The sequence below is a fragment of the Tursiops truncatus genome, chromosome 5 (genome assembly GCF_011762595.2).
Source record: "Tursiops truncatus isolate mTurTru1 chromosome 5, mTurTru1.mat.Y, whole genome shotgun sequence".
NCBI lineage: Eukaryota > Metazoa > Chordata > Mammalia > Artiodactyla > Delphinidae > Tursiops > Tursiops truncatus.
Genome location: NC_047038.1, coordinates 81370467 through 81383722, shown reverse-complemented (window position 1 = coordinate 81383722; position 13256 = coordinate 81370467). Strand labels below are relative to the sequence as shown.

General features: G+C 34.1%; 1 long non-coding RNA gene across 1 annotated transcript in view; it reads right to left on the bottom strand.

The window, feature by feature from the left end:
* Nucleotides 1–798: 798 nt before the first annotated feature.
* Nucleotides 799–13256, bottom strand: part of LOC141278700 (uncharacterized) — a 118101-nt gene continuing 105643 nt past the window's right edge. The window contains exon 3 of the long non-coding RNA XR_012331748.1: nucleotides 799–848. This is a non-coding gene — a long non-coding RNA (uncharacterized lncRNA). The remainder of the gene's footprint in view (nucleotides 849–13256) is intronic.

Genomic DNA, 13256 nt, shown 5'->3' with positions numbered 1-13256 from the left:
ACCTGCCTTGGGAAATCTGATGAGAACCTCAAAGATCTTTGCAAACTTCCTCAATGACAGATAGAACTGATGACTACCTATAAGTCTGTTTGGTTATTGAAGGGGAGATAACATACCAATACGTGTTCATATGCAGTGGATAAACAAACACAGAGTGGTTTAAAACAGGGTCTCTAAATGAAAGTTTCAAAGATAGATGCTCCAAATTACAGGCACTGATTTGCAGTCAAGACAACTCTCACATGGACAGCTCTAAACGTGTGCTCCAGGGTGAGGAAAAGCAGGGATTTATTTATATTTGTTAATGATTCTCCCAGCAGGCTAGCCAGTAATTTAATAGAAGAATTTGAAAAAATACATAATTAATTTATAGCTTATAGTATTGGAAAAGCAGTTAACTATCACAATAATTAACTTTGAGTTTTAATACTTGTGGGTAGATTTTGGTCTCATCCATTAGAGTCTGGCCACATTGCTTCTGCTTGGGTAATGCGTTCCTTGAAGCACAGAGAACTTACAGGTGAGATTTTCTTTGGTATGATATGATTCCAAACAAATATGATGAGTTATTATCCAACAAAACTGTTCTTTTCTTAAGCTGCTTTAAGGAGGATTTTTAATCTGAAATCTATGATGTTTCCAGCATTAATAAACTCTGACTGCACACACACTTCCTAGCCACCTAATTTACCTTTCTTAAATTTAATATTTCAGTGCTTTAGAAACACTTGATATCAATGCAATTTGATCACCTACACACACTTAATCAGAGAAAAGACATTACTTTACATGTGATACCCCAGCACTCCTTCTGTGCAACTAGGAAGTCGGTGTCTGGACTACATCCTCTTTTCCTCATGGTAAATAGAGAAAAAAAAAGAGAAGTAAGATTTAATTAGCAATGAGAATGAATAATGAAAACACTAAAGAATGTAAGAGATCCTCACTAACAAAATAAAAATAAAGCTAATATAATGCCTTATGGCAATAATTTTGATAAAAAAAGACAGTGGAATCCATTATACCCAACTATAAGCAATTAGTTTTAAGGGGGAATAATGAAAAACTCAAATTTAGTGCACAAAATTTTCCTTCTCCCTAAATATATAACTTATTTACTGTGCTCTATTAAGAATATGACTCCTTTTAAAATTATTTGAAAATTGTACTTTTATTCCACAGTGCATAATAAAAAGCATACATTTCAAACTCTCTCACAAATAACACAGAATGGGGAATAATGTAAAGGATTTTGCTATAAAAAATTTAGTGTTTAATTGTATTTTAGTATTTGATCTAGTATTTAGTAATCTTTGACTTGATGCAAAGGATAATTATGACTTGCATAATTTTAGCTACTTTAAATTTTGGCATTTTTCAGGTAATGATTCTCAGGAGATGCTTTGACATTTAACATGCCACTAAATGCTAGGAATCTGGAATATAGCTAACATTTGTCAAAAATGATATTTATTTTAGCTGTACCCCAATAGAAGAAGTAATTACACTATTCCCAGACAAACTCCTTGTCATTACCATGACTCCCTAGTATTGCTCTTACCCAGATGTGTGAAATCAAGCATGCTACTTTATCTCTCTCATATTTACTTGATTACATTACATCAAAGTTTACTTCCAGTTCTCGAAATAATTCTGACTGTATTATGATTTTCTGATGACAGTAATAATTTCATTCTCTATACTGACTTTTGATTTAATATAATTACTGCCTTTCTGGTTAGAAGTGAAGACTAAATGTTTAAAAATGATACAAATAAAATGTGTATAGGTGTAAGTTATCCTAGACTATTTCTGTGAAGTGATACTCTTTCAAAGATAATATCCCATCTGCATTTCCTCCTGGTATTTCCTGTATCCTATCTATGCTTTCAAGCTGATGGCTGGTTCTCATTGCCCCAAAATGGGGAGAGGACACAGCCCAAAGAAGAGAAATGTGTAAGTCTTGCCTCGTGTTTGAGTACCCCAAACCTAAGCCTATGTAGTGGTAAGGTGTGGGTGGGAGAATTTAGATTTGGAATCTAAGCAAATTGTTTCAGAGAAAGAAAAAGTAACATTACTTTCCTGGGCTGGAAGGACTATGTAAACTAAAGAGTGGGGCCAACAGTATTGGTCTAAGAATAATGTGTCATATTTCCTGGTCAGAGTTCCAGGAAGTCTCCAGAGATCAGATATATGGATATGGGTATATCTAGGGAAATGAAGTCATAGAACCCTCATTGAAATTAGTATGCCCTATATATCCAGACAAAACTATAATTGAAAAAGATACATGCACCCCTATGTTCATAGCAGCACTATTCACAATAGCCAAGACATGGAAACAACTTAAATATTCATCAACAGATGAATGCATAAAGAAGATGTGTTATATATATATATATGATGGAATATTACTCAGCCACGAAAAAGCATGAAATGATGCCATTTGCAGCAACATGGTTGGAACTAGACATTATCATACTAAGTAAAGTAAGTCTGAAAGGGAAAGACAAATACCATATAATATCACCTATGTGTAGAATCTAAAATATGACACTGATGAACTTATCTACAAAACAGAAATGGACTCCCAGACATAGAGAACAGATTTGTGGTTGCCAAGGGGAAGGGGAGGTGGGGGAGGGATAGAGTGGGAGTTTGGAGTTAGCAGATGCAAACTATTATATAGAATGGATAACAAGGTCCTACTGTATAGCACAGGGAACTATAGTAAACATCCTGTGATAAACTGTAAAGATTAAGAATATAAAAAATAGTGCATATATATATAACTGAATCACTTTGCTCTACAGCAGAAATTAATAAAACATTGTAAATCAACTAACTATGCTTCAATGAAAGCAATTATTATGCCCTATAATAACAAGGAAAGAACAAAGATACTTGCTGGATATCTTGCTTTCTATGACATAAAGGTGATTGCCACTTGTACACAGAATTTTGAGAAGTTTCACAATTATTTCTTTTCATTCTGCCCTTACTTTAGTTTACTGCAGGCAACAGTGAACCTATGTTACCTTGCCCCAGATGACTTTGAGCTTAAGACCCAAGACTTGTTTTAACACATGGACTGTGGGCAGAGTGGAACTCCCCAGTTCTAAACAGAGGCTATAAGAGGCATAATGTGCTTGTTCTTGTCTCCCTTGTGCTATGTCATCAGTTACAAAAAAAAAAAAAAAAACACTTTCCAAGTAGCTATTACTCCTCCAGCCAGGGTCCTGGAATGGAGAACACCTGATCTGATTTGCAGCCTGATGCTAGGTCCAGCTGAGTCCGGTTAAGCCCATGTAAGGCAAGCCAAGACACAGGCTTTTGGGTAAGAAATAAATTTTGTCATTCACCACTAAAATATTGGTGGTTTTTAATTACAGCAAAGACTAAAAATTATAAGATGTGACAGAAGAAATATGAATTATCTTAGCAGATAACTACAAGGAAAATAACTTAAGAATTTAGCATACCAACCACCCTCCCGCCAAAAAAAAAGACAATCAACCAACCAAACGCAATATTCTAAAAGCTCCTTAGGATTTGGAGACTATCCTGGAAACTGGTTGTAGCAATACCTAAAATTGAACAAAATTAACTTTTTCCAGCCAGTTGAGAAAGATTGATAAATGAAGAGAAGAGAATAAAGTGCAGATTAAGGAAAAACTGGAAGTTTGAGTTTTTTAGATAATAGAGTTTAGAGATATGCTGTCCAATATAGTAGTCACTAGCCACATGTGGCCATTTAGTGAATTTAAATTAATTAAAGTTAGATAAAATTAAAAACTCAATTCCCCAATCACACTACAATGTTTTAAATCTTAATACCTACATGTGGTTAATTACCCTATTGGAGAACACATATTATAAATATCATCATCACAGAATGTTCCATGGGACAATGCTGGTCTAGAAGTCTCAGTGATTTATCCTTTATATGGATAATAAACAAGATAAAATAATTCCTATGTTTCCATATTGGGCAAACAGAATATTATGGGATACTTTTTATTCCTGAAAATTATTCCTGAAAATTTTCACTTAAACCTTCCTCTCTTTTAATATAGACTTGGGCCTATAAGTTGTTTTGGCCATATGTAAAGAAGTACATTTGACGTGGTCAGGTCTGAGCAGAAGCTTTAAATATGACTGCATGGTTCATCTCCCCACTTTGATTTTCCCCTTTGACATAAAAATTGGCATGTCTCAGATGAGCGCTCCTTCTTATTCTGAGCTCCAGATGAGACAGCAGTGGAGCACACTCCAGAGAAAATCCAAAGGCAATGTGAAACCCTCGTAAACTGTGAAAATAAACATTGTTGCTGCAAATCACTGAAATTTGAATTATTTGATTCCTCTAGCAAATCTAATCAATACCAACATGATTCAGAGAACAAGGGAATTTTGGAGTAGAAAATAAAATTTTAGTATGTTGAGTATAAGATGCCAGTGTGATGGCTTAGTGAAGATACTTGGTAAATATGTCCAGTAGATATTGGCTTCTGGAGCTCAGTAAAAATAATTGAGGTGGGCGATATAAGATTTGGGCATAAGCTGCACAGAGATGATCAGTGAAATTTGGGAATGGATGCTATTATCTATGAGGGATTCATAGCATAAACAAGAGTTTTGAAAATGAAATCTCATTTTAGTAGATGCATGTTATCATTTTATAAACCTCCAAATATGTATTTGCCCTTTGCTAGATAAAATATTATTATAATTGCATTCTGGAAAAATGCTTCAACCTTCAACCTGCTTTGCATGGGTTTAGCTGTATCTAAAGCTCCAGAGGTGGGCTTTCTCTGTCTAAACCAATCCGAGTATTTCTTTTCCTTGTATACAATGATCACTACCCCTCATGAAGAGTGAGACGTGAGAAGGTATTTGTGAGGCTTCTGGGAAAGAGACCTTTTTTTCATATAAGCAGGAATAGATTTTCTTCCCCTGGATGGTGTAGTATGACTGTGAGGTGTACAACTGCCATAGCAATGTATGATTCAGGCAGATTTTCTGAGGATGCTGGAGTAAGGGTGCCCAACATGGAGCCCAAAAAGAAAACTGGCACCATGATAGAAAAGAGTGAAAAATGAAGGCACAGAAGAAAAAAAATAATCAGGGTGCTTGATGGTATTATTTGAACTTTCTAAAGCTTCACCCTAAACAGCCCTACTATTTGTCTTTTTAGTTATGTGACCCAATATCTTCACCCTAGTGATTGAGTTAATTTGATATGGATTTTTAATATCTCACAATAGAATTCTAGCTGGTATACAAAAGAAGCACAAATATGAATAAATGGCTAAAGGAAAAACATTTAAGCCTTGAAATGGCATGCCATAGAAAACAGGAAGAAAAACAGAATAGGCCATGGAAGAGTGCTTCAAGTAAAGGGAAAAATTGATTATTCAGATGCTACTCAAAAATACAGTAAATAAAAACTGTAATGTTCTCAAATTTTTCACTGCATTTAGTAACAAAAACATATTTTGGAATAAAGCATGCTATGAACTGAATGTGTCACCGGATTCATATGCTGAAACCCTAATTCCCAATGTGATGGTATCTGGAGATGGGGCATTCGAGAAGTGATTAGCTCAGGATAGAGCTTTCATGATGGCATTACTGTCCTGAGACACAGAGAACTTCCTCTCTCCCTCTCTTCCTCTCTCCCTCTTTTTCTCCCTCTCTCCTAATCATGTGAGAATATGAAGAGACAGTCATCTGTAAACTTCACTAAGAACCTGACTTCTAGCCTCGAAACCTGAGAAATGTTTGTGTTTAAGCCACTCAGTTTATGATATTTTATTTATTATAGCAGCTACAACTAAGACAAAGCATAATGCTTTATTCGAAGGTATGAATAAATTACACGGTGGAAATAAAACAGATTTCTATAGTTTGGGAATGACTGAGAGTTCTTAAAATAGAGCAAAAGTAGACAACATCCGCAAAGAAATTTGGCTATGAAGTGGGAAAAACAGGTAAACTAATTGGTGGAGTAGCATATGAATTTGAGGCAAACTTTTTATGTTTACGCTTCTAAGATTTTTGTTTTTTAAGTTTTCATACATATGATCACTTAAATATATGGTAATATGTCAATACAGAGAACTGGACAAACTGAAAACGTATGAGAGAGTTGGGATAAGGAAATGGATCCATACCACAAATCAAGTGGGAAAGGGAGGAAACAAAGGCTTATATTAAGACAGAGCCTTGTTCTAAATGTGGTATTAGGAAGTTAAAAATTTTTTATTATTATTTTCTCTTGAAGTTCTGAAACAAGAACTCTACATGAATAAGTGATGAGGTGTTTGACTAAGTTTGCAATAGGATTTGTAGAGAAGAGAGGAAATTATGAAAATGAAACATTTAGGAGAAAGCACTGAGGGTTTACTTAACGTTGGGAAACAAGAATCTGCATTGTATTGTATAACATGGGGTATAGAGTCCATTTGAATGTGGTAGTCAACGAGAATAATGGCTGGATTTAGAGTACAGCGGACTCATTCATGTTAGGTACTACACTCTTCAGTAACTGAAAGAATGGTGACTAAAATTGAGTAGTTGGAGGAATAGGCACACCCAGATGGCATAATGCTCAAAGGAACAGATGATTTTAACGTGAAGGTGATGATCTTGAAACTATATTCAGGAGTGAATTGGCTATCATCCCTGTTTCCTAGTACTAAGGTAGGTGGGATACAAGATAACGAGGAGGCTATAAGAAGAGTAATACTCTTAGCAGACAGCCAGATTTCAATTAGTGCAATGAGATTGAGGCAAAGTATACAGAAATGTTCAGGTTGTGGGAGAGTTTTATAGCTGAGAATGTGAGTTCCAGAAGGCAGAATGACATGTTTTGATAAAGAGAACAACAATGGGAAAGAGAGTTGATATAAAGGCAGCAAAGCATAGATAAACCTTGTGAACGTACTACATTTTTTTAAAAAATGCTAAATTGTACAGCTTAAAAGAGTTAATTCTAGGTAAGTGAATTATATCTCTATGAAGAATAATAATTATTAAAAGTATGGAGATTAGTGAGGACTAAAGGTACTTTCATGGTTGATGAAAAGTTAGGAGCGAAATGTTAGAATTATCTAGACAAAATTTTCCCAAAGGAATTGGATCCATTCATACCCAAGAGAAGGAGGTAACTCATGCTTCTTCCTACAAAGAATCAGCAGCGAATAGTCAAAAGTAATGTATAGACGTACTTGACGGAGACAGTGTTCACTCTTAGCTGTAGTGCTGGCTCAGCTGGTTTGTCAAGAAATCGGAGCCCTGACAAGCACTGGTGCATAACCATGGGGCACACAATAAGCAATCTGAAGTAGTCAGAAGGAATAAAGAATCAAACACACACACACACAAATTAAGTAACAAAAATATTATTGCTATAGCACCATTATCTCCCTGAGAGTAGATGAGCTCCTGCTCTTGAAAAACAGAGCAGCAGATATTGTACCTCCTATGAAAAACATAAACCTTCAACATTTTTTCTTTGTGTCTATTATAGATTTTTACTGTCCCACCAGAATTCATTCTCCAAAGATAGGATTCCAGTTAGGAAAAAAAAAATAACATAAAATAAAAAATAAAGAACAGAGATTGTTCTTCATTATATATCATCTATTAACAGCAGAAGAAAATGTCTGTTCTGTTCTGGGCTTAGTGTTGAATTTTGAATAGCAGAGAAAAACAGAAAATGAAGGCAGTCCTCACTGACAAGTGTTCCACAGAAATAAACCTGAAATGCTACAATATGGCAATTACATTGATATAATAGACACCCAAGCCCCTTGTAACAAACCCAAGGGCCTCAGGAGGAGGGACAAACACTATGTTATCTATCATGGAGAGATTCACTTCATGTGAAATTCATTGAGTCCTATGGGCTGTGTGTTGAGATTTTGCTGTCATTTTAATATAGCTAGGTTTTTCAGAGTTGTTTTAAAGGCATTGTATTTTATAATACAAACAGAAAAGGGAAAGATTAAAGATGATTTAATAAGAATAAAATAATGATTGATGACAGACATATCGGGTTCTGAGACAACGTTGAGAAAACTGATTGTAATCAAGAATAATCTGTATTATAATTTCTTGATATGTTTTTCTGGACAATTGGACAGGAGAGAAAGGTAATACGGTTTAAGATAAGAAGAAACAATACATTTCCTAGAGAAAAATTAAGCAGTCTGATTATGTCATTCATTTATAAGACCCACAAGTTCAAAAACATTAAATCATGTAAATTAATAATAAATTCATAATTAAGAGAGCCTTTGCCATTCTTATAATGTGAACAATGTAAAAATGTGTCAACTTTCCATAACCTATTGTTTAATGCCCAACAGAATTACAGTTCATGTCTTGGGAACTGATCAAGACTCCAACTTTGATTTTCTTGCTCTCTAGAGTTAAGTTATTCAGAATCTCTTTATTTTGATATCAAAGGAAGGTCTCTACCATTCATCAGAAAATTTCAAGATTCTTCTCTAGTACTATTTTGCTTATCCTTATCTATTTCTGGATGTGCCTTTGTTAGAACAGGAAAAAAAAGTCAGAACTCTTTGTGCCTCATGCCTTAACACTTAAATGATAGCACACAAGGCAAATTTCAGAGATGTCATTTGAAGTCTGAGAGCCTTTTAATGTTTTCTAATTTTTCAGTTTTAAAAGTTTTAAATGACATTAAGTATGGTAGCCTCTTTTGCCATTTTTGGGACAGAAAGTGATAACATTCTGACTTTTGTGAGTAACAGGGTTACAGGACAGTGGCACGAACATTTATAATGTAGAAATGAGGTAGTACTCCACCAATAGAACAGTTGATATGAAGTGAGAATGAGAAATGTTGAGAAAAGATGTTTATTTTTTTCATTTATGAAACAGCCATTGTTGAATTGTTAGGAAATAGTTAATATTTGGACATTATTAATAAAAACCAAAGAAAAAAACACTGAAGTGTATTTTTCCTGATGAGCAAACAATAAAGTAGAAGGAGATTCAGATTCAGTTAAATAGAGAGAAATGGAATAATGGTGGTGGGAGCACAGGTGAAATCACAGACAACCCAAAACTTGTGATTAATAGAAACTGATCAACAGTGATATCCAAAGGAGAGAAACAATTTTGGAATGAATTCTGGGTAAAGCTTGGCTAGGAAGATGGGATAGAAAACTTTTCCAGCTGAACTCATTGGGCTCTAGTTAATTAGTGTACTGCCTTATCCTTTTCCATCCATCCTCACCCCCAAGAGGCTAAGGAAGAGATGCAAACTCTTAGTATTGGTTACTTGAGGAAGGGAAAATAGAGGATGAGCTGGTAATGGAGTACTTCATGGAGAGGAAAAGTCAACTTAATGAAAGGGCTAAATATTCACCTACTCACAGAAAACAAACAGTTAATGTGAATTAACAATGTGAATTAACAGACTCAAGCACAAGACAACAGGGAGTCAAGAGGACTGTGAGAAAGAAGTTCTTACAAAAGGCATTGAAATTTAAAGGAAAATGACTGAATGCCAAAACAGAAATGAAAAGCAACAATAAAAAATGCATGCATGTCTATGGACAGGTAAAATTCTTGTGCCACTAACTTGCTTTTCTTGCATGAAGAAACAGAATAAATCACAGACCAGATCAGGGTTTAGCTTTGTAAATTAATTAATGGAAGAAATACATTTTAAATAGCATATATCAATAAAAGGAGGGAGAGTAAAACAAAACACAAAAGTCTGAGAATCAGAAAGGAAAATATCAGTAACATCCATCTAATCACTAACTTGATAGATTTCTCAGACATACTGGCATAAATATCATTTTTTTCGGATGCTTAACTCAGAATATCAGAAACTAAAGTTACTTTATATCCAAATCATATCAGCTTCCTGAAGAAAAATAATTTAACTTTTCATGTTTACTTTCTAACAGGAGAGGGTCTGATAACAGGCAATATGAAGGTCTGAATTGTTTTTCACCATGTAGCAAAAGGAGATGTTTTTGCCCAAAAGTTTTACAGAATTAAAAATTAATTATTGACAAAGTTGCACTATAAAAGGTATATATTTATATATGCTAGTAGGAATCTAAATGTAGACATATATGTTGAAATTTGTTCTAGCATTATGTTTATATAAGTACCACACGCTAACCGACTGTGCCACTGGAGCTTCTCTAGCTTTATTTTTAAATGGTAAAATTGGGGAAAGGAAAAAATGTGGCATAGTCATATGATAAATATAGCAGTTGAAAGTTAAAAAACTAAAACTACTCAGTCAACACAGATAGATCTTCAAAATATACTTGTGAATGATAGAAGAAATTGCAGCATTATGCAAATTGTAAGGCATTTATGTTAAGAAATACATAAAATATAAAATTTCCATGGCTATGTATTAATATTTGTAATTTTAAAAAGATTACACATGGATCAGTTACTAGTACATGCCTCTAAAAAGGGGGTAGTGTTCAAATGGGCTTTTATTTTTAAAAGAAAATTATTAATTATATAACAAAAGAATATTCTTAATATTGATATTTAAAAAACATATATAATCAGTAATTAAATATACAAGTCTAAGTAATAAATGGACAAATATACACATACATAATTCAATAAGGAAGAAATTCAAACGCCTGATAAATGTGAGCAAATTCAAAACCACTTTCAAAGATGTCACCTTCCTTCATAGTAAACTAATATAAAGTTGTTTAAAATCATAGAAGTCTATATAGGAAAGGCCGGTAGATATAGGTTCAAAACAAAAAAGTCTACTATTTTACCCTCCAGATGGAAGAATACGTTGGCAGAGTTTTGATTTTAAAAATTGCTCAAATTTATCCCAACCCTAAAAGTTTATTTTGTTGACTCAGAAATGCTACTTCTAAGAAATTATCTCACAGAAATAGTCCAAGAAGTATGAAAGTTTTAACTAAATTATCCTTCATAGTCTTATTTACTTATGGAAATTGGAAATAACACAAATAATATGCACAGGGAAAGGAAAATCTTTATAAGCATTACTCCAAGAAAGGGCATTTTATGGCTATGAATATCAGAAAACACATTTAGTAATGTAGATACTTTTTTTTTAACATCTTTATTGGAGTATAAAGGCTTTACAATGTTGTGTTAGTTTCCGCTGTACAACAAAGTGAATCAGCTATATGTATATATATATTCCCATATACCCCCCTCTTGAGCCTCCCTCCCACCCTCCCTATCCCATCCCTCTATGTCATCACAAAGCATCAAGTTGATCTCCTTGTGCTATGCAGCAGCTTTCCACATTTGGTAGTGTATATATGTGATTCTTATAATATAAAGCTTAGTAGAAAAGCATACACAATTTCTTATATGTTATGATTGCAATATATTTAAAGTGTATTGAAAAGTAAATTAGTAAAATTATTCCCAAACTTTGTATCTGGGTAAACAGGTTGCAGATGACCTTTCCTGTTTTTATGCTTTTCTGTTCTATACTTATTTTAATACTGAGCAGGCATTATTTTTAAAGTTAGAACAACAAGAAACGAAGGAGTGGGAGATGTAGCATACAGAAATTATTCCTAAAATGTGATTTTCCTCAGGTCTTGCAAACCTACAGACCACTAAATTTCAAATGCACATTTTAGGAAGCTTTGCATAACTGCATAATACTACCTCCTATTACCTATGGTTTCTAACCTCAAAATTCTGTTCAAGAACAAATACATTCTTAGGGTATCTAAACTGATAAAACACAATAGTTCCCTGTTGCTGCTGCCTTTTCAACTCTTTCAGATGCACCCTGCCTATTCCATATGCTTTTCCAATACTGACTTGTCTCTTCATCATTGAGATCACTTCTGTCCTTCCAACATGGCTGTCTTGGTCAGATATTAGTATTCCAAGTTACTCAGCCTATGCTGTGGTCTCTTACTCTCCACTAGGCTTAGAAATTTTTGGCCCACCAAGTAGAGCTGGAACCCAAAGTCAATATGACAAGATCAATATGAATCATGTCCTCATATTATACTGAGGGTTTTTTTGGCCATATTTACTGATAAATAATTGACATACAACATTGTGCAAGTTTAAGGTGTACAACGTTTATACTGTTTTAATTAACATTATTGTTGTATCAAATTAGACCAGTAAATTTATACATATGGAGAGACCTTCCATCTCAGATATTTCATTATAGGAGAGGAGTTATTTTGATTTTGTTTGTGACAATATCTTTTTTTTCTAAAAGTTATTTTTTTTTACAATCCTTAGCCAGCATTTAATTGTTCCCGTGATAAATAACCAATATCTGGTTACCTATCACACAGAGGGCAACAATGCCAGATTACAGTCTCCCTTCAGGAGAAGCAGGAAATAGACATCTTCTCATCCCATTCCTGCTGTAAAATACCAGTCCTGAGCCAGGGATAAGGGGAAAAACTTGTATAAGCTGTGAGACTGAAGTTTAGATTGAACTGAATTTCCTAATACCTAAATCAGAGACTTCCCTTATACTCCAAACTGATTGTAAAAGCTCTGGAAACTTGCAGAAATATTATCCAGTGGTGGTAAAGAGGAAAAGCCAAGAAACCCACTCCAAAGTGATAACTGGAGGAGGCATAGATGAGCGGTGACCACCCTCTCGTGGATAAAGATATGGGCATATAATTCCCTTTGAGTGTTATTCAGTAACAGTAACTCTGTACAGCCCTTGTTGAGAGAGAATAGACTATGGAGACATCAGCAGATCAACATTACAGGTCAACATAGCAGACAAGATTAAGGCCAAGATCAAGAATGACCTTGTTATGTGAAGAACCAGAAAAGGGCTAGTGCCTAGGAATAGACAAAAGTATTTAAAAATTTGAAGCTGGACAGTTGGATTCTTACAAGCCATGATAAAAATTTTGGAATTTAAACTACTTATAGTTCATAGAAGAGTTCACATTTGTAGATTTTCCTACCAAGCTTATGTTAACCTTCTCTAACTACAGCTCTGTAAAATGCAGGGAATTTTCTTCACTTGTAGGTGTAATAACAATTGATGTTTTGGGGTAGGGGGTGGAGTATCCCTAACAGAATTTAATAATCAATAGCAGTTATTTTTCTATATTATTTGTAGTTACTCTTAAAATTTTATTTTCTCAAAGGATCATCCAGGAATGAATTTTTCATTCAGTTCCTCTTAATCAAAATCTCATCATTCACACTTTTATATTTAAATTTCTCTGTATAGCATTGCTGAA